The following is a 27006-nucleotide window of genomic DNA, read 5'->3' on the forward strand; positions in this document are numbered from 1 at the left end:
CCGTCTGCGCGCGCGTCTGCGACGGGGCCTCCTCCCGCTCAGAGAGGGGCACAGATGTGTGGGTCACCCCGCCTCAAAGCATAGGCAGAAGGGGCGCGTCTCTTAGGTGCGGGCTCGGTGGGCCTTCAGGAGAGCAATACTCTAGCCTCAACTCACCGACACAGCGTCACAGTCACAGTAACATTGTCTCGATTGTGTTTGTGTTATGTTTTGGCATTCACCTCTCAGTACTAATTATAATATGTAAGATTCTTTATGCCACCTGGCTTCTTAAAGAAGTCGTCTGAAGGATCAGAGGCCTTATTTTATTACTTCAGTTCCATTCTCTTGCATTCGTATACAATTTCCTTATGAATATTTGGCACACCCAAGATGCTTATTTTCAGTCTTCATTGCACTGCAATTCCAAAATCTTCAACCAACTAATATTTTTAACAGACAGCTAGAAAGCATTACTTTTCAAGTACATCACAGTCGTTTTCACTTTAAACAAAAACTAAAACCTGTATTCAACTCCTCTGTCTCCCTGAAGCATGGAGTGCCATCCTATGTAAAAGGAAGGAAGAGTAACCTGCTATGCAATATTGAGGATGCTTCTTAATTTCTGTTATTCGGATTCTTCGCTTCAATCAAAGTCAGAATATGCTAGTTACTTGATGTGCCCACCTCTGTGGTAGAGTACACGGATGAGTGCGATCGATCACATTTCTGCCTCTATCGGTTCATAAACTGGTAGGAAAGAGAGTCCTGGGAGAGACTAGGAGGCTCAGATGATGTGTTATAATACATGTACAAAAGAGAGAGGTGAGATAGTCCCTTAAAATTCTCTCCAGAACACTGTAGAAGAGCCTCTACAGCAAGCAGCCTTTGGCCGAAGCCCTGATTCATACATACGACTTCAGTAGGTCAAGGAAAAAGAGCATTCCAGGTAGAGAAGATAGCATAAACTAAGGAAAGCAAGGCGTGCTTGGTTGTGGAATGGGGAACACAGGTCAAGTGTAATCTGCCTTAGAAATGGGGGCAAAATAGTAAACTCAGGAATAGGCACATAAGTGCACAAAAATGAATGTATGAAGATGTTACCCCAGTATTGTTGGAAATAAGGAAAATTCGGAAGTATGATGTACCTTTATTTAATCAGTAGAGGACTGATTAAATACTTACTTTATAACTTCTAAAAGTTCTGAAGGTCATCTGTATTTATTGAGTTTGAAAGTTGTCCACAACATATTATTGGGCAAAGAAAGCACATCGATTATATATTTGCATGCACACAAACACACACATATGTAAGAATTATCCATGAGTCAATACTGATGTAAGTAAATGATTAAATAAATAATGAGGAGAGAATAGACAAATCTCTCCTGCAGGAAATATAAATACTTTATGAACATACTCCTCCCTCATGGAGGTGAAATACAATGGTTTACTCTTTAAGTGTGGGTATGCATAGTAACTTTCTTCCAAAGAGTATAGGATGGAAAGAGGGGGTGGGGGGAAGAAGTAACTTTAGGGTGCAAAAAATGGCATACAGTACCTCAACCAGATGCTAATGTATCCCCGATATGATGTGATGAAAATGGTACTTTACCTCTGTGGTCTTCCTGCCAAAACCCATAATCCCTGGCTAACCATCAGAAAAACATTAGACAAATCCCAATCAAGGGCAGTCTACAAAATACCCATTAAGTACTTTTCATTATTGTAAAGGTCATCAAAAACAAGGAAAGTCTGAGAAACTGTCACAGTCAAAAAGAGTGTAAGAGGGCTGGGCGCCGTGGCTCATGCCGGTAATCCCAGCACTTTGGGAGGCCGAGGCGGGCAGATCACTTGAGGTCAGGAGTTTGAAACTAGCCTGGCCAATATGGCAAAACCACATCTCTACCAAAAATACAAAAATTAGCCAGGCATAGTTGCGTGGGCCTGTAATTCCAACTACTCAGGTGGCTGAGGCAGGAGAATCACTTGAACCCAGAAGGCAGAGGTTGCAGTGAGCTGAGATCGTGCCACTGTACCCCAGCCTGGGTGACAGTGAGACTCCAACTCCAAAAAAAAAAAAAAAAAAAAAAAAAGCCTAACAGACATGATAACTAAATGTAATGTGATATCCTGGATGGATGCTGGAACAGAAAAAGGACATTAGATTAAAACTAAGGAAATATGGACAAAGTGTGGGCTTTAGTTAAGAATAATGTATCAACATTGGGTCATTAATTGTAACAAATGAGGCAAGGTGTGGTGGCTCAAGCCTATAATTCCAGCACTTTGGGAGGCTCAGGTGGGAGGATTACTTAAGGCCAGGAGTTAGAGACCAGCCTGAGCAACACTGCTGAGACCAGCAACCAAGCTGGTCTCAAATTCCTGGCTTCAAGTAACACAAGATTCCATCTCTTTAAAAAAAAGAGTGTTTACTTCTAACCAATAGGCTATTGAATGGAGCAGAGTTTTAGGTGTCCAGGAAAACTACCTTCTGTTTCTATGTCCACACTAATCAATAACTCACATTGTATTATTGGATTGACCTCATCTTCTCCATCTGAAAATATGAACCTGTTTACTTATAACTACATCATAGCGATGGTATTTTTTTTTTCCTGAGACGGCTAGAGTCACCAGGCTAGAGTACGGTGGCCCAATCTCAGCTCAGTGCAACTTCCACCTCCCAGGTTCAAGCAATTCTCCTGCCTCAGGCTCCCGAGTAGCTGGGACTACAGGTGTACACCACCATGCCCATCTAATTTTTGTATTTTTAGTAGAGACGGGGTTTCACCATGTTGGCCAGGATGGTCTGTATCTCTTGACCTCATGATCCACCCACCTCGGCCTCCCAAAGTGCTGGGATTACAGGCATGAGCCACCACACTCAGCTCAGTGATGGTATGTTTTTAATGAGTTCCTATTTATTAAGTGCTTTGAGATCAGACAAAAAGATTTATAAAATTTAAAAAGGTATAATTGCTCATTAAATCTAAATGCCAACAATACTTTATGTAGGCCTTTTCATCTCTAGTTTATGTTAAACTTATTTATTAAATCAAATAATCCACTTGATTCCTTATTCTATTTCAAAAGACCAACCTCTCCTATTTAGGACAGTCTTATTTATTTATTTTTATTTTGTCTTATTTTATTTTATTTTTGAGACGGAGTCTCGCTCTGTCACCTAGGCTGAAGTGCAGTGGCCCAGTCTTGGCTCACTGCATTGAATGGAGCCCACAGTGCTGAGATTACAGGCTTGAGCCACCACATAGGGCCAAAAAGTACACTTTAAAAATGAGAATGAATTAACTCTCTCATCTCCACTTTTTTACCTCTCTTTCAGAAGTCCCCTCAACCTGATTCTCCTTTGGTGTTACCCCTAATCCTCCCAAATCCAAGCTAAAACCTGGGTCCCCTTCCTGATATACCTCTCCCCTGATTCCCTCAAATACAATCCTGTCAACTCTAGCTCCAGAAGGTCTTTTGACTGGTTCCCTACTCTCCATTTTTGCTGCTGGTTCCTTAATGATTCCTTATCATTTCTCAAGGACCATCATAATGACCTACTAATTAGTTTTGCTGCCAACAAATTCTGCCTGCACCAATTCATCCTCTACCTGCCCAAACTCTGTTCTGCAAGGCTTAAGGCCTGCTCCTCATTTCAGGAACAAGTATAAACACCTCTATTCCTCCCTGCAGACCCTGCTTCTGAAATGACCTTCTCTCCCCTTTTCTGAGTGGTGAAATCTCACTCAATCTTCAAGGCTCAACTCTAAAATGGAATTCACTTCTCTGAAGCTTTTATTGATCCTTCCTCTAGGCTGCCATATTTTATTTATAGCAGTTTTTATGGTCAATAGACTCTTCAATTCCCATCTCTTCAATCTCCTTGGCTAGTGTAGGAATTTTCAGACAGGTCAGATAGTCTTTCACAAATCTTTGAACCACAGGACCAAGTAGTGTAAGTGCACAACAAATATTTGTTGAACCAAATTGAATAGAATTCAAAAATAAAGAACCACATAGTGCGAAATTGAGAAGATCCTATATTTTCAGAAGAAAACTTTTAAATATGTTTAAATCATGTGTTTCTTTTTTTAGTTATAGAAGTAATAAAGAGCTGGGCAAGGCGGCTCACGTCTGTAATCCCAGCACTTTGGGAGGCTGAGGTAGGCAGATTATTTGAGGTCAGGAGTTTGAGACCAGCCTGGCCAACATGGTGAAACCCCATCTCTACTAAAAATACAAAAAAATTAGCCAGGCATGGTGGCTCATGCTTGTAATCCCAGCTACTTGGGAGGCTGAGTCAGGGGAATCCTTGAACCCAGGAGGCAGAGGTCACAGTGAGCCAAGACTGTGCCTTTGCACTCCAGCCTGGGCAACAAGCGCGAAACTCAGTCTAAAATAAATAAATAAATAAAAAAGCCGGCTGCAGTGGCTCATGGGTGTAATCCCAATACTTTGACAGGCCGGGTGGGTGGATCACCTGAGGTCAGGAGTTCGAGATCAGCCTGGCCAACATGGAGAAACCCTGTCTCTACTAAAAATGCAAAAATTAGCCAGGGGTTGTGGTGCATGCCTGTAGTCCCAGCTACTCAGGAAGCTGTGGCAGGAGAATCACCTAAATCTGGGAAGTGGAGGTTTCAGAGAGCCGAGATCGTGCCATTGTATTCCAGCCTGGGCAACAAGAACAAAACTCTATCTCAAAAGAAAAAAAAAAAAACAAAACGGAATACAGGCCAGGCATAGTGTTTCACACCTGTAATCCTAGCACTTTTGGGAGGCCAAGGTGGGAGGATTACTTGAGCCCAGGAGTTCTAGACCAACCTAGGCAACATGGTGAGACCCTACCTCTACAGATTAAAAAAAAAAAAAAAAAAAAAGTACTATATGCTTGTTATAGCAAATGTCATAAAAACAATAAAGTTTAAATCATTTACTATAGCCCAGGCATGGTGGCTCACCCCTGTAATCCCAGCACTTTGGGAGACCAAAGCAGGTGGATAACTTGAGACCAGAAGTTTAAGACCAGCCTGGCCAACATGTTGAAACACTATCTCTACAAAAAATACAAAAATTATCTGGGTGTGGTGGCGCACAGCTATAATCCCAGCTACTTGGGAGGCTGAGGCATGAGAATCACTTGAACCCAGGAGGCAGAGGTTGCAGTGAGCCAAGATGGTGCCACTGCACTCCAGCCTGGGCAACAGAGCGAGACTCTGTCTCAAAAAAAAATAAAAATAAAAATAAAATAAATAAATAAATATGTATATATATAGTAGAACCACTCAAATAACCCATTTTAACCTTAATATTTGTTATTAATTATGCATGTATGAGAGATACCATATTTGTTTTGTATTTTTCCTGTAAAAATGGTGTAGTATCACCAAAAAAATTAAGCAACTCTTTTGATCCTTAGTTCAAACTGCTGCATTCAAGATGATGAGTGACACATGAAGAAGCCTGATAAGATTAGGATGCCCAGAGGACAACTAGAGTCACTTATATATAGGGGTTTAGCCACAGGCCTTCTTGAGAGGTTCTTATGTCTCAAATCTATACATCAGCAAACATACCCACCAATTATTATATATTATGAACCTTCAGAATTGCTCAAAAGCCACAGGTCTACTGTATTTCCTTATAGTCTTTGTTTCTATGCATTTTAAAACAAAATGAGAATCATAGTTTTACGGACTTAATTGTATCCCCCCCAAAATTCATATGTTGAAGCCCTAATCCCCAGTACCTCAGAATGTGACTATACTTGGAGGTAGCACCTTCAAAGAGCTAATTAAATTAAAATGGGTCATTAGGGTGGACCCAAATCCAACATGACTGGAGTCCACATCAGAAGGGGAGATTGGAACCTAGAGAGTGAGCAGGGAAAGGCCATGTGAGGACACGGGAAGGAAGAGGACAGCCATCTGCAAGCCAAGGAGAATGGCCTCGGGAGAAATCACACCTGCTGCTGATACCTTGATCTTGGACTTCTGGACTCCAGAAGTGTGAGAAAATACATTTCTGTTGTTTGAGCCTGGCGTAGGGCCACATGCCTGTAGTCCCAGCTACTCAGGAGGCTGAGGCAAGATGATCATTTGAGCCCAGGAGTTTGAGGCTGCAGTGTGCTATGACCACACCTGTGAATAGACACCACACTCCCGTCTGGGCAACATTTTGAGACCCCCTATCTCTAAAAAACCAAACAACTTCTCTTGTTTGAGCCCCTAGGTCTGTGGTATTTCATTTTGGCAGCCCAATGAAACGAATGCAACATAAACAAAAATTAGCTGGACATGGTGGTGCATGCCTGTACACCCAGCTACTTGGAAGCCTGAGGCAAGAGAATCACTTGAGCCTAGGAGGTCAAGGCTGCAGTGAGCCATGATCATACCGCTGCACTCCAGCATGGGTGACAGAGTGAGACTCTGTCTCTTAAAAACAAAAACTAACACAGTACACATAATAAAGCACAGTTTTGTATCCTGCATTTTTTTCACTTATCACATCATAAATAATTTCCCTGTGTTATCAAATATTCTTCAAAAGCAGGGTACAAATGGCTATAAAGCATTCTACTGTGGAGATGGACCATAATTTATTTAGTCACATCCCTATCATTGTACATATATATTATTTCAGGTTTTCCACTATAATAAATAATACTGCAATAAACATCTTTACACACAAATCTTTGTATCTCAAATAAGTTCCTAGAATAAAGTTCTAGATGGGAGATTACTAGTGAAAAGCAATATTTTAAGGCACCTAATACACTGCTAAATTTTAAAGAACTTTATTAATTCATACTACCACAAGTACTGTATCAAAATGCTCATGTTAGTGTACTCCAGGAATTTTTTTTTTTTTTTTTTTTTTGAGACAGGGTCTCACTGTGTTGTTCAGTCTGGAGTGTAGTGGCGCAATCTCAACTCACCGTAACCTCTTCCCCCTGGGCTCAAGCTATTCTCCCACCTCAGCCTCCCAAGTAGCTGGGACCACAGGTGCACACCACCATGCCTGGCTTCTTCTTCTTCTTCTTTTTTTTTTTTTAAATTTATTTTTAGTAGAGATGAGGTCTCACCATGTTGCCCAGGCTGGTCTTGAACTCCTCAACTCAAGCAATCTGCCCACCTCGGCCTCCCAAAGTGCTGGGATTACAGACATGAGTCACTGGACCCAGCAGGAAATCTTGAATAATATAATTATTTTTAAATCTTTGCCAATTTAGAAGAAAGATGAAATTTCATTGTTAGTTTCTTTTTCAAATCTTTGGGTATCAGTGCGAAAGATCATATTTATTGACCATCTGTATTTTCTTTTTTATAAATTGTTTCTTGGTGGTCGTTCTTCACATTTTCTAACAGAGAAATTGGCTTTTACTGAGTGATATTTATTAATATTTCTCCATGTAGATCCCATGCATTTCTTGTTAGGATTATGTCAGGCATTTCATTTGCATGCTGCCGATGCTGCTGTCACTGCTTTGGGGAATGAATGTTTTTCTGTAAGAACTTCTAATTGGTTACTGCTAATGCAGTAAAAAGCAATTAAGTTTTTATATAGTTATCTGATCCTACCACTGTAGTGTATTATATTTTTGAGAAATCTGGGTAAATTTAAATAGAGAGCTTCAATTATCATTACATGATAATTTTTCTTTTCATCTGGCATTTGACAGTAAAGCCAGTTCTCCTAGGTTAAAATAACACAGCCTTAAAAAGTTTTTCTCTGGGAGCTAAGCTATGAGGTCTCAAAGGCATAAGAATGATATAATGGACTTGTGGGACTCCGGGGAAGGGTGGGAGGAGGGTGAGGGATAAAAGACTACCCACCGGGTACAGTGTACACTGCTTGGATACACTGCACCAAAATCTCAGAAATCAAACTAAAGAACTTATCCATGTAACCAAAAACCACAAGTTCTCCAAAACCTATTGAAATGTTTTTTTAATTTATTTTTTTCTCATTTTACAGTTTATGTTACATCTAAATCCTACATCTTAAATGAATATACTTTTTTAATTTTTATTTTTATGCAGTAACAAATACCCAACCTATTTTATACTTCTGATGGAAAATAACTTCACCATTTCTTTACTTTTTTATTTTTATTTTTTGAGATGGAGTTTCACTCTTGCTGCCCAGGCTGAAGTGCAATGGCACGATCTCAGCTCACTGCAACCTCCACCTCCTGGGTTCAAGCGATTCTCCTGCCTCAGCCTTCCGAGTAGTTGGGATTACAGGCATGTGCCACCATGCCTGGCTAACTTTGTATTTTTAGTAGAGACAGAGTTTCTCCACGTTGGTCAGGCTGGTCTTGAACTCCTGACCTCAGGTGATCCACTCACCTCAGCCTCCCAAAGTGCTGGGATTACAGGCGTGAGCCACCATGCCCAGCACCATTTCATTTTTTTAATGTGACAACTTCTGTCCTCAAACATTTTGGTTTTTATCTCAAGTGTGTTCAAAAGCAAAACAATGTGCATCGGTTTTTATGCTGTTAATTGTTCTATCAGATTTCTCCAGCCTTGTGCTGGGGTATGTCTATAGGACAGAGCAGAGAGCAGCCCAAGGCTCCCAGGACACCCCTCAGGCCCCCAGGACACTTCACCCTTGTGGGTGTCATATGGGCCCAGAGTCTGGTCTTCAGCTCTTTGTGTTCCAGAATCCAATTATCTCCCCTCACCAGAACCATTTAGCCTCTAGAGAACGATTTAGTGAAAGCAAATTTACACTAAAATGGATTGAGAACGTGCAATATCTTTTTTAAATGTAATTTCATGTGCTGTCAGGCCAACTTGAGTATTCTTACGGGTTGCATAGTGCCTTATTTTCCAAGGGGGAAAACTCTGTGTGACAAAACCTGTTACTATAAAAAGGCTCTTAGGGGATTCAGAACCACGTTAAAAAGATTTAATAATATTTAGAGAAAATGCCATCAAGCTATGCTACCCTGATGTCTCCCCAAGTCCACTATAGAAAACATATATAATGGCAAAAGCACTTGGGTTTTTCTTTATTTTTTGGTGGAGGGGCAGTGTTTTGAGACAGAGTCTCACTCTTTTTCCCAGGCTGGAGGGCAATGGCGCAATCTCAGCTCACTGCAACCTCCGTCTCCTGGTTGAGTTCAAGTGATTTTCCTGCCTCAGTCTCCTGAGTAGCTGGAACTATAGGTGCACACCACCACATCTGGCTAATGTTTTGTTTTGTTTTGTTTTTAGTAGAGACAGGGTTTCACCATATTGGTGAGACTGGTGTTGAACTCCTGACCTCAGGTGATCCACTTGCCTCAGCCTCCCAAAATGCTAGGATTACAGGCATGAACCACTGTGCCTGGCATTTTTTTTTTTTTTTTTTTTTTTTTTGAGACAGAGTCTCACTTCGTTGCCCAGGCTAGAGTGCAATAGCACAATCTCAGCTCACTGCAACTGCAACCTCTGCCTCCAGGGTTCAAGTGATTCTTCCACCTCAGCCTCCTGAGTAGCTGGGATTACAGGTGCCCACCATCACACCTGGCTAATTTTTGTAATTTTTGGTAGAGACAAAGTTTCGCCATGTTGGCCAGGCTGGTCTTGAATTCCTGGCCTCAAGCAATCCACCTGCCTTGACTTCCCAAAGTGTTGGGATTACAGGGTGAACCACCATGCCCAGCCAGCATTTGGAATCAAATGAGCTTCTGTCACTTCACATCTGTGTGACTGTGGTCCAGTCGCTAGCTTGGACTCAAGAGGCTAGGTCTCTTGTGCTTAGGGACCTACAACAATTCCTGGGCATCTAACCCCAATTGCTCCACCCCATATGCCATCATTCTATTATGATAGCATCACCTCAGTCATGCTGTAGTTTATCTTAGATATGCTTTAGTACCATTAGTGAGGTTGGAAGAAACCCTTTTTTTTTTTTTTTTTTTTTTTTTTTTTTTTTTTTGAGAAGGAGTCTCACTCTGTTACCCAGGCTGGAGTGCAATGGCATGATCTCGGCTCACTGCAACCTCCGCCTCCTGGGTTCAAGCAGTTTTCCTGCCTCAGCCTCCCAAATAGCTGGGACTACTGGCGCCTGTCACTACGCCTGGCTAACTTTTGTATTTTTAGTAGAGATGGGGTTTCGCCTCAGCCTCTCAAAGTGCTGGGATTACAGGCGTGAGCCACATTGTCTTTGAAAATATTCTGGAATGACAACTGTGGTTTAGATATTTAAACAGCTTCCTTTGCATACAGCAACATTGCCTAACCAGGTCTCAAGCTTTGGGAATATGTCCTATTTGTGGCCTGTGGCTCCCCATGCTGTGTCCGCAAAACACAGCTGCTCAACAGAGATCTCCCTTCAGCGCAGACCCTTCCTCCTAATGTTTGTTGAAACGTACTGAATAGAATTAAATTTACTGTCAGAAGAAGAAAAAGCATGTTTAAAAAATTCTTTAAATAGAGACAGTGTCTCACTCCATCACCCAAGCTGGAGTGCAGTGGTGCAATCATAGCTCACTGTAACCTCGCACTCCTGGGCTCAAGCGATCCTCCCAGCTCAGTCTCCCAAGTAGCTGTGACTACAGGCATGCACTAGCTACGTTTAAAACTTTTTTTGTAGAGACAGGGTCTTGCTATGTTGCTCAGGCTGGTCTCAAACTCCTGGCCTCAAGGAGACTTCCTGCCTTGGCCTCCTACATTGCTGGGATTACAGGGGTGAGCACTGTGCCTGGCCAAAAAATCATGTTTAATAATTTACATTTGGTGAAAATAATCGGTTTCCTTGTGTATAGCAGAAGTTAAAAGGATTTTGGAGGAAGAAGATTTGAGCAAGTTGTGACTCAACCCCTCACAAGCTTCTGACCTCAGGCGTCAGGACTATTGAGGAAATGAAGCAGAAAAATGACCAGAAGTTGTCTGTGACACATGCCTCACTGTGAACGTGCTGCTGTTGTTGCAATTACTGAAAATGATGTCCTTAGTTATAAATAGCTCTTGAAATGTATTCATGGACTCATACAATATTACCTCTAGAGGAGGGATTTTAGTATTTTGTCTGACCTCCTGCTTAAGACAAGAAACTCTTCTAAAGCATCATAGTAAAACTGAAGGGCCTACGCCATGCCAAGAAACTATATCAGTGTATGTAAATGTCAGGGGGTCCGCATTAACAACATGGCTCGCAGTTACACCTCATCCCCTCCTCTGCTCACCTTCTGAGGGGCTCTGCATGGCACAGGCTCCATACAAAGACTGTCTACTTGGGAGGAGAGTGTGGGATGGCGTCATGGAAACTTGTTCTTCCAAATCACAGTGGAGGTGAATCTCCAAAGAGAGCCTTCTGCAGTGACAGGGAAACCTAAAACACCATGTGGAAGGAACCTCAAGAATCACGGATTCCTGGGTTTTTACTGTAACTCATAGTTAGAAACACGTCGGATGTCATTACCCAGTACACACACACAAACACACACAATTGGAACAACAGTCTAAGTAAACAATGTTTACATTACTAAGTACAAGACAGCATATTCTGATCTGTTTTGTTTCGTTTTTAAAAAACTGTTGATAAAAACTCTAAATTGATTCCACCACCTACTAATAGATTGTGCTTTGAGGTTTGAAGAACATTGATTCAGTCTAATGCTCCCATTTTACAAATGAAGAAACTCAGGCTGGGAAAAATGAAATGACGGACATTTGACTATTCCCTGAATACACGGATGTCTACAGCATGACAGCAACAAGACCCCAGGCTTCCAGAACCTCAGCATGGCCTTGCTTCAGTGGCCCCTATACCTTCTCCTGTCCACGTGTAGAGAACTAATATTTCCTATTTCTATTTTATTTTTTTTTTTTTTTTTTTTTTTTTGAGACGGAGTCTCGCGCTGTGTCACCCAGGCTGGAGTGCAGTGGCGCGATCTCGGCTCACTGCAAGCTCCGCCTCCCAGGTTCACGCCATTCTCCTGCCTCAGCCTCCGAGTAGCTGGGACTACAGGCGCCCGCCACCACGCCCGGCTAGTTTTTTGTATTTTTAGTAGAGACGGGGTTTCACCATGTTAGCCAGGATGGTCTTGATCTCCTGACCTCGTGATCCACCCGCCTCGGCCTCCCAAAGTGCTGGGATTACAGGCTTGAGCCACCGCGCCCGGCCTCCTATTTCTATTTTAAAAGAGAGGAGGTTAGATGAGCCTTCCCTTCTTCTCACCTGCCCTGGCCTGCCCCCATTGCTATGGCTTCACATACTAGTGACCGCAGAAAAGAGCACCCTATGGGGAATGTAGGGGTCTTCTTCTCCTCAGATCTTATGTTGATGGGGATTTTTTTCTTCCAATTAGTTAGCCAACCCCTGAGAAAGATCACCTGAAGCTTGGCCTCTGAAAATTAAGATAAAAGATAGTTCCTTTCCATGGGGAGAAATGGGATGTGGGGAGAATCCTGCAGATAACTGGTCCATGACTAACCCTGGTTGGTCAAGCGCCATTTGGGCCAACTGGGTAGCGATCTGGAAGTGTGACAACCCCGATCCCGGAACTAGTGTGATGGATTTCAGAGAAGCAAAGCGTCACCTATTTGCCCTCAGGCAAATGGCTTCCTCAACCTTCTCATCCTAGGACCATCCTACTCCTTCCTCTCTCCCTCCCTCCTGGCTTAGATGAGGGGTGAAGGGTGTGTATTTTTCAAATGATAAACTCCTTTTGAGATTGGCAGTATGTTACATACAGAATATACAGAAACCGTCATTGCCTGGTCCTGGTTATTTAAAGGAATCAGGAAAACAAATACAAAAACAAAATCAAGAATATCTTTTTGTTGGCTGTGTTTCCACAGGCCATATTTTTGAACATGAGGTAGAAGGCTGTGGATACATAAAAGAAAAGAAAATGGTTAGAGTAGACAGGCAAGTTTACTGCTAGCCATGAAAAATGTATGATTGGGAGGGTTTTTTTTTTTTCTCTCTCTCTCAGTAAGAAAAATATATACTGTTGTTCTAGGGAGTTCGATCTGTTTTTCCTTAGAATTCCACAACATTTCTCTCAATTCCCCTTTCTCCTTCCCACCTGTCTTCCTACTTCTTCCCCACCTACCCTCAAACAATAAGACTTAAGATCAAGATATTGAAGTTGAGATACAAAGTCTAGGACAGGAGCCAAAACCCCTACACTGGCAGATTAGAACGGGAGATCAGCTAGTACTGGTGGAGATACTGTGTCTTACCTCTCTTGGCTCTGACTCCAGCACAGTTCCTGCCTGGAACTTGAAAGGTGCTCCATATAAACATATAGAATAAATAAGTGGCATATATAATGTAAGAACAAGCGGAAGACCTGAAGGATATCAGCTCAGAATCTGGATTCCAGACTTCAGGGTCTGGAATCAGGAAACCAAGAAGTACAATGAGAAGAGAGTACTGAGCTAGACTCAGAATACATAGATGGTCACAAGTCAGAATCAAGAATGGTGGAAAACATGCCATTTTAACATGCTAGCCAGGGAGAAACACAAAATGGGTTTCTCCAATTATATGACAATTGTACATATATGACAAGTGACAACAAATTGGCTTAGGATCAGTAAACAAGAGTTTTCAGAGAAGTAAACTCAAGATGAACCTACAACTACTCCAAAACCATGCAAAATTAAACTACATTATTACAAATATAACATCTAGAATTGTGCTTCCCAATGTGATCACCACTGGCCATATGCAGCTATTTAAATTTAAAATAATTAAAGTGAAATTAGACGTTCAGGTCTTCATTCTCATTAGCCATATTTCAAATGCCCAATAACCACAGGCAGCTGGTGGTTATGATTGGACAGCACAGATACAGAACATTTTCCTCATCACCAAAAGTTCTATTAGACAGCACTGGCGTAATGAGCAGTAATGGTGACCCTCTGCTCTGGTGTATTCAGTCAGCCCTGCACATCACTCTAAGTGAAGCAGGGACCAAAAAAAAAAAAAAAAAATCAGAAGAGGGTAACTACAAAGCTAAAACACATCATTTGTGAAATAGTTCAAAAGACTAGAGATATTAAGCCTGGAGTAGAGGAAAACTCAGTAGGGGATGTGAAGATTATCTTCAAATATTGGAGGACTGGCAGGGGGATAAGGAAATGGTATTGTTACAAGTGACGTAAGGGATAGAATTAAACCCATGGATCAGAGTTAGAAGGAAAAAGATTGCTATCTCAGCAGAAGGAAGAACTCCTTCTCCATCAGAGCTGTCCAAAGTCAGGGTAGACTGCCTCATAAAGGAGTGACCCGCCATCCTGGGGATCTCAGGCAAAGGCTGAGCGTAGGCCTGACAAACAGGTAGGACAAAACAGACACAGACAGGGTGCGATGGCTCACACCTGTAATCCCAATGCTTTGGGAGGCTGGGGCAGGAGGATCACTTGAGCCCAGGAGTTCGAGGCTGCAGAGAGCTATGATTGTGCCACTTCACTCCAGCCTGGGCAACGGACCAAAACCCTGTCTCAAAAAAATAAAATAAAAATAAATAAAAAAACAACTTGTGGAAAGAAGGAATTTATTTATTTATCAAATATGTCAGGCAGAAGGGAAACTTCAAATGTGAGTGGGTAGACTAATCTTTGAAACCCTTTCAAACTCTGAGAACTTCTGATGCCTCTGATTGAGATTCAACCACTGGCTGAGAAATTCTGGAGGGCGAAGTAGGCAAAGGGTCTGGACTCTTGAACAAGATCAGGTGCAAACTCAAGAATATGACAGGCGAGAGAGAGCTCCAGAGCAAAAGAGGAGAAGAAAACAGTCATCAATTAAGTGGAATTAAGTGAACCAGAGGGACAGAAAAGGAGGTACAAGAGGAGGGAGACAACTTGAGAAAAAAGAAAGACTAAAAGACTTGGAGTGTGAAGGAAGAATGGAACAAGTGTGGGAGGTTTGTGACAAAAGGCACAAATAGAAGCTTCGATTTTGACTCTTCCCTGACTCAGACAGCTCTTCATGAGACAGTTTCTTAAATAGGAGTAGAAAAAATATGATGGGCTATGTAGCCAGAGAGCTTGATAAAGGGAGACAAAAACAGATGAATAAAATAAACACAACACATTACAAAGCTTTTAAAATACCAAAGTGGAAAATATTTGAACACCGCCACCCACGGAGACAAAAGGATTTCATCTTCTACTGCCCACACACCTTCCAGACGTCCAATAGTCTAATAAAAAATAATATATTAAAAATTTATTTTAAGTGTTTTTTTTTTTTTTTTTTTTTTTTTTTTAACAGACGAGGTCTCATTATGTTGCCCAGGCTGGCTGCTTGAACTCCTTTGCTCAAGCAATCCTCCTGCCCTGGTCTCCCAAAGTGCTGGGATTATAGATGTGAGCCACTGCAGCGGCCATATTGGGAACTATTTTGAAATGAAGATTGTATTGGTTTCCTGTTACTGCTGTAACAAATCCCCACAATGTACTGGCTTAAAATAGCACACATTGATTCTCTTACAGATTTGAAGGTCAGCAGTCTGAAGTCAGTCTTATTGGGCTAAAATTAAGATGTTAGCAGGGCTGGTTCCTTTTGGAGGCTCCAAGGGAGAATCTGTTCCTTGTCTTTTCCAATTTCTATTTATCATATAATGAAATGTATTTAATTATTTTAATAAAAAAATAGATCCTGGCTGGCACAGTGGCTCACGCCTGTAATCCTAGAACTTTGGGAGGCCACGGTGTATGGATCATTGAGGCCAGGAGTTCGAGACCAGCCTGGTCAACATGGTGAAACTCTGTCTCTACTAAAAATACAAAAATTAGCTGGGCATGGTGGTGTGCACCTGTAATCTCAGCTACTCAGGAGGCTGAGGCAGGAAAATTGCTGGAACCTGGAGACAGAGGTCATAGTAAGCCAAGATCATGCCACTGCATTCCAGCCTGGGCAATAGAGCAAGACAAAAAAAAAAAAAAAAAAAAAAAAAAAGGAAGGAAGGAAGGAAGGAAGGAGAGAGAGAGAGAGAAAGAAAGGCCCTTACCATTTATGATGAGTTTAGTCTCAAAGGAATCTTTCTGTTGGAAAACCTAGATGTACTACTCAGTTTCTACAATAGTAATACATGTCTACACCACCTGATAGCTTTCAGCAGTAATTGTAGTCATAAAGCATTTGTGAGATTTTAAGATTAAATTTTGACTCCTTTCCAACTAACTCATTCTGAAATGTGGGGAGGACTGTTAAATCTTTCTGCACTGTGGTTTCTGGCCACATTTAAGTCTGGGCTTTCTTCCCTGACCTGGCACAAATTAAGAGTGATATGGGCTTTTATAGTCAATCTTTGAAAACTTTCTATTTATTATAGAGATATATATATATCCAATAATGGCCACTTTTTATGATATAAGAATTTGAGGGAGCAAATTTGGCACAATGATTGTCAGTCTCTTGAAACTAGTAAGTCTCAAAACTAGACAAGGTAATTAATTTCTAGATTAGATACTAATCATCATTGTAGCTTCCTGAAGGTCAACAGGAGAAAGACAGAAGCTCACGTAAGCACCAGCGTAAGGTTATAATTTAACTAGTAGTTCTCTTTTGTGATGACCACATTCCTACACAGAAAAGGAAACATTTGTTCAACAGTTTAATCTGTCTCATTTCTTACTGTGGATTTGAAGAGATTTACCGTTGAGAGGCAATTGTGCATTTTTCTAACTCCAGCTCCTTTCTTAAACTTTAGGATGGAGCTCAATTCACAACGTATATCAAAGGAGGGGGTCTGATGATATGGTTGTAGTCCTTTGCTCAACCATAGAAAGATTCAGTCACCACAGTCACATGGTTATGAAAAAAGTAAGGTTTAGAACATGAAGTTACCAGTCCCTGAAATAATCAAGGAGCCCTGTTTAGTGCTGTACTGAATCACACAGATCCCTTTTTAGTTTTAAACCCAGACTGTCTCCAGTTCTCACATACTGTAACTTGTTTAGTGCCTATGTTGTCTCAGTGCCTATCACTTCCTGCTCCTTATTCATTCCACAGTCATTTTTGAGCACCTGTTCCATGCCAGCCAACATATTAACATGTTGGAAGAATAACCAACACATTGTAGTGTTGTGCCGTTTACAAGCCACTTTTACAAACACCATATCGTTTGGCAATGTAATATGAGCTATTCAAAGTCAAGAACCGAGACCCATTCATCCTTGCATCATCTGGGACTTAGTTTGGTGCCTGCTTAATGCTCATTTGTTGAATGAATGAATAAATGGAGAATAGAATGAATGAATGAGTGAATACAAAAAGCCTCATATCCCTAGTCTATGCTATTAGTTTTCATAGGATGATCAAACAATTACTTTTCTCTGCAACTCTTTTTTACCCTGGAAACACTTTGTGCTTCCTACTCATTTCTTTCTCCCCTGTAGAGCAACGCCTCCTAATGATGCCCAGAGGCAGCACCCCAGCTCCGCGCAAGTCCCTAGACTTGCTGCTGCCTCTGCTTCTTTGCTGAGGCTGTTCCGGAGGCTAATGATCTCTGGGTGAGGGGTCACACTGTGTCAGCCCCATTCCCATTCTGGCCTCTTTTTGAAACCAACCAACACTTTATGGACCATGATACAAACTGTATCACTCCTATTACTACTGTTGCAGAATAATTTTAATTGGGATTTTTAAAAGCTGTGTAACAAGACTTCCCTTGTTAACTTAGAAATCAAGAAAGCAACAAGCCAAGAAATCTAGAAAACAGTGGTGGAAACCATAAGCCAAGCTGATGCGCATTTAGTACTCAGGATGAGATCAACAGGCAGAATCAGAGAATGGATGGCATCCAGAGATTGCTAAAAATATTTCAAGCAATACTCTACTAACTTTGCAAACAGAATGCTCTTTTCCTCTTTTCCCTTTTATTAAAAAGATAATCAGGCCAGGCACAGTGGCTCAAGCCTGTAATCCCAGCACTTTAGGAGGTCAAGGGGGGGTAGATCACTTGAGGCCAGGAGTTCAAGACTAGCCTGGGCAAAATGGCGAAACCTCATCTCTGCTAAAAATACAAAAAATTAGTTGGGTGTTGTGGCTCATGCCTGTAATCTCAGCTACTCAGGTGGCTGAGGCATGAGAATTGTTATGAACCCCGGTGGCAGAGGTTGAGGTGAGCAGAGACTGAGCCATTGCACTCCAGCCTGAACAAAAGAGTGAGGCTCTGTCTTAAATAAATAAATAAACAGTACCGGCTGGGTGCGGTGGCTCATGCTTGTAATCCCAGCACTTTGGGAGGCCGAGGTGGGCAGATCATGAGGTCAGGAGATCGAAACCATCCTGGCTAACACGGTGAAACTCCATCTCTACTAAAAATACAAAAAATTAGCCGGGCGTGGTGGCGGGCACCTGTAGTCCCAGCTACTCGGGAGGCTGAGGCACGAGAATGGCGTGAACCCGGGAGGCGGAGCTTGCAGTGAGCAGAGATCACACCACTGCACTCCAGCCTGGGCGACAGAGCGAGACTCTGCCTCAAAAAAAAAAAATAAATAAATAAACAGTACCTTCCAAATCACCACAAATTTTTAAAACAACCCCAAGCACAGATAAGACTTCAAAAAAAAAAAAACAAGGCCCTCCTTTCCTGCCTACGCTGGCAGTGGTCCAGTTTCTTGGTGCACTCATCCAACAGCTATCTATTGAGCTTGCTTGTTGGGCACTCTTGGGGATGCAGTGGGTTGTTTTGTTTTGTTTTGTTTTGTTTTGTTTATAAATGACAGATAGGGATTCTGCTAGGTGCTCAGGGAAGGAGACAACACTTCAGCTGAGACTGAAGGATGAGCAGGAACAGCACATGCAAAGAGCCTGAGGTGAAAGGGGCTGGGCTGTTCCCCCACCCAAGAGACTACAGAGGGAGGGGGTTTGAGAGGAGATCCGAAATGAAGGCAGGAGCCAGATGGTAGAGATCCTAAGGTCAGAGGAGGCAGCCGAGTATGATTCTGAGCACGAGGAGAGCCACAGGAAAAATAGATTTTCAGGTTCTGATGTGTTTTTCTCTGTGCCACATACAGTGACATGAGCAACATCAAGGTCCAATGGCCTCCTAAGTGGCACAAAAGTTATTGGCCGCCCCCTTAGCCTCGTTTATTTGGATGCCACTTTAGAGGATTAGCTAGGTCAATATGTCTGTTACTTTACTAAACACTTCTTTTATGATAAAGTTGTGCCAGGTTTTACCTACATGATCACATTAAATCTTCACAAAAACCTTTCTTTAGCAAGGTTGCCAAAACCATCTTCAGGTCTTCTGACAAGAGAATTCAAAGACTTCCCTATGCCGGCGCACCTACAGGTTGTTCCTATTTGAGATGACATTCCGATAAGGCAGTGGGAGGAGAGTCAAGATGAGGATCTGCACCCACTGCTGCTGCAACATCTTTCACCGCCAAGGCAGATAAAGGAGCTTGCAGATTTTGATCAGGAATAAAAGTGTACTCCTTCACTCAGCACATAATTATGGGCACTAGAGATATGAAAACAGCTGGAGCACAGCCCCAGTCCTTGTCGTTAGTCAAGTTAGATGGAATCTAGTAAGAGCTCATACCTGTTATCCCCTCTTAAAAATTTTCTTTTAGTATTTTGAGTTGCTGCTTTATGGTGCCACCTTTTTAATCACTCCTTCTCCACTGACACCCTCACATATGTTGGGATAGCTAGTGGGTGAGCCGCACAGGGAGAGGGAGAATTGTGTCATGGGCGCAACACACCTGGTGAACACGCCCCAGAACCACGATGCATGAGATCAGGTGAAAATTAAGATCAAGGTTGATCTTGCTGGAGAACGAAAGACAGGCTTGGCCAGGCACGGTGGCTCATGCCTGTAATCCCAGCACTTTGAGAGGCTGAGGTGGGTGGATCATGAGGTCCAGAGATTGAGACCATCCTGGCCAACATGTTGAAACCTTGTATCTACTAAAAATACAAAAATTAGCCGGGCGTGGTGGCACGCACCTGTAATCCCAGCTACTCGGGAGGCTGAGGCAGGAGAATCGCTTGAACCCAGGGGGCAGAGGTTGCAGTGAGCCAAGATCCCGCCACTACACTCCAGCCTAGTGACAGAGCAAGACTCCGTCTCAAAAAATAAGAAGAAGAAGAAGAAAGAAAGAAAAAAGAAAGAAAGAAAGACAGGCTTGGCCGGGCATGGTGTCTCACACCTGTAATCCCAGCACTTTGGGAGGCCAAGGTGGGCGGATCTCCTGAGGTCAGGAGTTCAAGACCAGCCTGGCCAACATGGTGAAACCCCGTTTCTACTAAAAAAAACAAAAAATTAGCTGGGCGTGGTGGTATGTGCCTGTAATCTCAGTTACTCAGGAGGCTGAGGCGGGAGAATGTTTGAGCCCAAGAGACAGAGACTTGAGCCAAGATTGCACCACTGCACTCAAGCCTGGCCAACAGAGTGAGACTCTGTCTCCAAAAAAAAAGGTCAGGGGAGAAATAGTACCTAAGTGATTGGGCAGTTATAAGGACTGGATGAAGTGGTATGCAAAGCAACTAGCTTAGAGCCTGCCAGATTGCAAGTGTGCCCCAGAGAATAACAAAGGAGACTGGGACGTGGAGGAGAGGAGCCTACACACCACTGTGCCTTGGAGGTACAGGAGAAGATACATATGGTCTGGCAAAGATTGGTTCCATAAAGCCACACATGAAGCAAAGTTCACAGACTCATGCACTGTCTTGTACATATGCAAGCCTCAGGTCAGAGGGGAAGTAAGGAGACTATTGGCACCACTGGGAGAGCTGTTCTCTCAGACCCCTTCCCCCTTTCCCTGCCCAAATTGTCACCAGCGGCAACTTACTGACAGCGCCCACAGCATCCACTGGGAGGAGATCTGGGAGCCTGGGGTCTGTTGACTTGTTCTATGAAGGTGCTGTCCCTCTCAGCCCTTATGGCCCACTTCATTCATTCAGCTCCATGGGGGAAAAACAAGACACTGAAGCTGGGCCTGCTGGAACAGAGTGTGGCCCAGGAGCAGCCGACTTTGGAGTCTTTAAACTATATTTATAGAATGTCTGTGACAATGTGCAAGGACAGAGGCCCTGCCCTTGCCCTGCTATGGATCTGGCACATTAGATACGATGACACCAAACAGTACAGGTACCTGGGGAGGACAAACAGAGCACTGGGACTTAGGTGGGGGAGAGAGGGAAGACTGACTGCACCCCATTGAGGGGGCTGGGGAGGCTACAGGAAGCAGGTGGCTTCCGAGTAAATGGGAAGGGAGGGCATAAAAATCAGCAACTATTTTCCAAGCAGCTTAGCTTGAAAAGAAAGAGAGAGCAAGATGGCATTAGCTAGAAAGAAGAGAGGGCTGAAGGCCCAGGGGGCAGCTCCCCAAGGGGCTATGGTGCTGAGCTGGCCTATGCAGAGGGACAGCTTGTCCTGCAATGTGGGAAAGAGGAGTGTGTTTAGTTCTAAGTGGACGTGAAAAGGAAGGAGGAGCAGGTTGTTCAGATCCTTGAAACTCTGCAGCTCAATTTTTTCCATGAAGTAAGGAATCGATTCCTGAGAGTCACGAGGTTCCGTCGGGTGGGGCTTGGGGAGAGCAGGGAAACTTTCCAAGCCTCACTGAAGACCACTGATGGGCATGGGGAGCTCAGGTGCGACTGGAGAGAACAGAGGTTTTGTTGTGGTCCTAGTCCACACAGCACTGTGGTTTCTTTCAGACAGAAGCCTATGCATCCTCATGGAGGGAGACAGGTTGCAGACAGAGGATAAGAAGTCGGAGGAAGAGATGATAAGGTTCAGGTCATCAGCTGTGTGAAATCAAGGCTAGATAGGAGTGTCCGGCCAGGTGCGGTGGCTCACGCCTGTCATCCCAGCATTCTGGGAGGCCAAGGGAGGGGGCTTTGCTTGAGTCCAGGAGTTCAAGACCAGCCTGGGCAACATGGCAAAACCCTGTCTCTACAAAAAAAATACAAAAACATTAGCCAGGATCAGTAGGTGCACACCTGTGGTCTCAGGTCCTTGGGAGGCTGGGATGGAAGGATTTGTGAGCCCGGGAGGTGGAGGTTGCAGTGAGCCAAGATCATGCCACTACACTCTAACCTGGGTGACAGGATGAGACCCTATCTCAAGAAAAGAAAAAAAAGAGAATGTCTAAAGTCATCAGAGGACCAACAAAGTAAGGAGGCAGTCAGACTTCAGGTCCCCAAGAGGGAAGGAGAACATGTGAGAGGAGTGAGAAGGTGATAGCTGGAAAGACACTGTATTAGATTGAAGAGTGTCCCCAAAAGCTCATGTTCGCCCGGAACCTCAGAATGTGACCTTATTTGAAAATAGGGTCTTTGAAGATATAATTAGGTAAGATGAGGTCACTCTAGTCTGGGATGGGCTCTAAATCCAATGACTGGTATCCTTAGAAGAAATCAGAAACACAGAGATATGCACACACACAGGAGGGTGCCATGGAAAGATGGAGCCAGAGTTGAGGGTGATGCATCTGCGAACCAAGGAATACCAAGTGTTGCCAGGAACCACCAGCAGCTGGGAGAGAGGCAGGGAACAGGTTCTTCCTCAGGGCCTCCAGAAGGAACCATCCCTGCCAACAGCTTCATTTAGAATTCCTAGACTCCAAAAAGCTTATCCACCACGATCAAGTCGGCTTCACCCCTGGGATGCAAGGCTGGTTCAACACACACAAATCAATAAATGTAATCCATCACATAAACAGAACCAATGACAAAAACCACATGATTATCTCAATAGATGCAGAAAAGACCTTCAATGAAACTCAACAGCCCTTCATGCTAAAAACTCTCAATAAACTAGGTATTGATGGAACATATCTCAAAATAAAAAGAGCTATTTTTGACAAACCCACAGCCAATATCATACTGAATGGGAAAAAGCTGGAAGCATTCCCTTTGAAAACCGACACAAGACAAGGATGCCCTCTCTCACCACTCATATTCAACATAGTGTTGGAAGTTCTGGCCAGGGCAATCAGGCAAGAGAAAGAAATAAAGGGTATTCAGTTAGGAAAAGAGGAAGTTAAATTGTACCTGTTTGCAGATGACACGATTGTATATTTAGAAAACCCCATAGTCTCAGCCTAAAATCTCCTTAAGCTGATAAGCAGCTTCAGCAAAGTCTCAGGATACAAAATCAATGTGTGAAAACCACAAACATTCCTATACACCAATAACAAACAGAGAGACAAATCATGAGTGAACTCCCATTCACAATTGCTTCAAAGAGAATAAAATACCTAGGAATCCAACTTACAAGGGATGTGAAGGATCTCTTCAAGGAGAACTACAAACCACTGCTCAACGAAATAAAAGAGGATACAAACAAATGGAAGAACATTACATGCTCATGGATAGGAAAAATCAATATGAAAATGGCCATACTGTTCAAGGTAGTTTATAGATTCAGTGCTATCCCCATCAAGCTACCAAATACTTTCTTCACAGAATTAGAAAAAACTACTTTACGTTTCACATGGAACCAAAAAAGAGCCTGCATTGCCAAAACAATCCTAAGCCAAAAGAACAAAGCTGGAGGCATCATGCTACCTGACTTCAAACTATACTACAATGCTACAGTAACCAAAACAGCATGGTACTTTTACCAAAACAGAGATATAGACCAATGGAACAGAACAGAGGCCTCAGAAATAACACCACATATCTACAACCATCTGATCTTTGACAAACCTGACAACAAGTAATGGGGAAAGGATTTCCTATTTAATAAATGGTGCTGGGAAAACTGGCTAGCCATATGCAGAAAGCTGAAACTGGATCCCTTCCTTACACCTTATACAAAAATTAACTCAAGATGGATTAAATACTTAAACGTAAGACCTAACACCATGAAAACCCTAGAAGAAAACCTAGGCAATACCATTCAGGACACAGGCATGGGCAAAGACTTCAAGACCAAAACACCAAAAGCAATGGCAACAGAAGCCAAAATAGACAAATGGGATCTAATTAAACTAAAGAGCTTCTGCACAGCAAAAGAAACTATCATCAGAGTGAACAGGCAACCTACAGAATGGGAGAAAATTTTTGCAATCTATCCATCTGACAAAGGACCAATCTCCAGAATCTACAAAGAACTTAAATACATTTACAAAAAAAAATCAAAATATGGGCAAAGGATACAAACAGCCACTTCTCAAAAGAAGACATTTATGCAGCCAACAAACTTATGAAAAAATATTCATTATCACTGGTCATCAGAGAAATGAAGATCAAAACCACGAGATACCATCTCATGCCAGTTAGAATGTCAATCATTAAAAAGTCAGGAAACAACAGGTGCTGGAGAGGATGTGGAGAAATAGGAACACTTTTACACTGTTGGTGGGAGTGTAAATTAGTTCAACCATTGTGGAAGACAGTGCGGCAATTCCTCGAGGATCCAGAACTAGAAATATCATTTGACTCAGCAATCCCATTACTGGGTATATACCCAAAGGATTATAAATCATTCTACTATAAAGACACATGCACACGTATGTTTATTGCAGCACTATTCACAATAGCAAAGTCTTGGAACCAACCCAAATGTCTATCAATGATAGACTGGATAAAGAAAATGTGTCACATCTACACCATGGAATACTATGCAGCCATAAAAGAGGATAAGTTCATGTCCTTTGCAGGGACATGGATGAAACTGGAAATCATCATTCTCAGCAAAGTAACTCAAGAAGAGAAAACCAAACACCGTACATTCTCACTCATATGTGGGAGCTGAACAATGAGAACATATGGACACAGGCAGGGGAACATCACACACCGGGGACTTTCAGCAGATGGGAGGCTGGGGGAGGGATAACATTAGGAGAAATACCTAATGTAAATGATGAGTTGATGGGTGCAGCAAACCAACATGGCACATATATACCTATGTAACAAACCTGCACATTGTGCACATGTACCCCAGAACTTAAAGTATCATAGTAAAAAATAAAAAATAAAAAAAAGAACTCCTAGACTCCAGAACTGGGAGAGAATAAATTTCTGCATTTTAAAAAATATTTATTTATTTATTGAGACGTGGTTTGGCTCTGCTGTCCAGGCTAGAGTGCAGTGGCACAATCTCAGCTCACTGCAACCTCCACCTCCTGGACACCAGCCATCCTCCCACCTCAGCCTGACAAGTAGCAGGGACTACAGGTGCATGTCACCATGCCCGGTTAATTTTTGTTATTGTTGTTTTGAGACAGATTTCACTCTTGTTGCCCAGGCTGGAGTGCAATGGCGCGATCTCAGCTCACTGCAACCTCTACCTCCTGGGTTCAAGCCTCAGCCTCCCGAGTAGCTGAGATTACAGGTGCGGCCACCATGCCCAGCTAATTTTGTACTTTTTAAAGTAGAGATTGGGTTTCACCATGTTGACCATGCTGGTCTCGAACTCCTGACCTCAGGCAATCTACCGGCCTTGGCCTCCCAAAGTGCTGGGATTACAGTTGAGTCATGGTACCCGGCCAATTTCTGCAGTTTAAGGCTACCCTGTGGTATTTTGTTATAGCAACCTTGGGAAGCTCACACAGATATGAAGAAGATGGTTGTTGGAGAGTTGGGGTTGATGGCGGGCAGTCTGCTCAGTCCGGCTGATGCTTTGTGATTGCTGTGAGGGTGAAGATGTCAGCAGATGCTAGAGAGATCCTACGGGGTGGACTTGGTGGGACTTGGCAACTCATCAGATGCTGAGCTGGTGGGGGAGGGGACGTGTATAAAAGAGGCAAAGATGACTCCATTCACAGCTGCTGCCTGAGAGACCACATTCCTCCTGATTTCCTGGTTCTGGGAATGGCAGTGCCATTCCCCCAAGGGAGATGATGTGGTCTGAGAAGATTCAGGAGTCTTGTTGTCTTCCTGGAGAAGGACTGGAGGAGGGAGCCATCCTGTGGAGTGATGAGTGAGTTTGTGGTGAGGAAATGGAGGTGGTAAGAGATGATGATTGATATGGTTTGGCTATGTCCCCATCCAAATATCAACTTGAATTGCATCTCCCAGAATTCCCACGTCTTGTGGGAGGGGCCCAGGAGGAGGTAACTGAATCACAGGGGGCAGTCTTTCTCGTGTTATTCTCGTGATAGTGAGTAAGTCTCCCGAGATCTGACGGGTTTATCAGGGGTTTCCGTTTTTGCTTCTTCCTCATTTTCTCTTGCCACCACCGTGTAAGAAATGCTTTTTGCCTCCCACCATGATTCTGAGGCCTCCTCAGCCATGTGGAACTGTAAGTCCAATTAAAACTCTTTTTCTTCCCAGTCTTGGGTATGTCTTTATCAGCAGCATGAAAACGGACTAATCCAGTAACTTTGCAAATTTAGGACTGAAAAAGAGGAGGTTAATTTTCGCTAGGTCAGAAGGAGGCATGTTCTTTGAATGTCACTGTATTTTCGCTGCTGGAGGGCTATCTTGTCCTCAAAAAGGTAAATACTACTCTTTTTTTTTCTGCTCCCATCTCTGATATAGCACATTGAACCATGTCTCTGCATCATAAACTTGGATATTATAATCATCTACCTGAATCTGAAACAGACAATGAAACAGGATTGGAAGAAGGCTAAAAGGAAGGGGTGCATGTCTGTGACCATGTCTTTGTGTGTGTGAACGTGCATGTGTGTGCATGCATGTGCATGTGGGGAGGGGAGGGGGCAGGGAGTGCTTAGAAACTGGGCATCTCATCCCAACAATGCCCTTTGCCACACTTGTGTTGTCAATTTCTCAGGTGATAGCTCCCATCCTTCACCTGTCCCTACTCAGCCCACATGATGATCATCCTGTGGAGGTGTGACGATAGCAGTTGCCCACAGGAAGTCCTGGGCCTGGGTCTCCTCTAATCAGCAGGGTCTGCAGCTCCAGAGAAGTTGATTAACCACAGTCAAGGTCGAGGGTACCTCCTCTCCTGCTTCTAGATCACAGCCATGGCTCCTCCTACTTCTTTCTTAATTTTTTTAATTTTAATTTTTGTGGGTACACAGTAGGTATATATATTTATGGGGTACATGAGATATTTTGGTACAGGCATGCAATGCGTAATAATCACAACATGGAAAATTGGACATCCATCCCCTGATGCTTCTACTTCTT

At 43.0% G+C, this 27006-nt stretch overlaps 1 protein-coding gene across 1 annotated transcript in view; it reads left to right on the forward strand.

Moving 5' to 3' along the window:
* Window positions 1-27006, forward strand: part of REV3L (REV3 like, DNA directed polymerase zeta catalytic subunit) — a 659986-nt gene that overhangs the window by 384700 nt on the left and 248280 nt on the right. The gene's annotated exons all lie outside the window — the stretch shown is intronic.

The sequence above is a fragment of the Macaca thibetana genome, chromosome 4 (assembly GCF_024542745.1).
Source record: "Macaca thibetana thibetana isolate TM-01 chromosome 4, ASM2454274v1, whole genome shotgun sequence".
Taxonomy (NCBI): Eukaryota; Metazoa; Chordata; class Mammalia; order Primates; family Cercopithecidae; genus Macaca; species Macaca thibetana.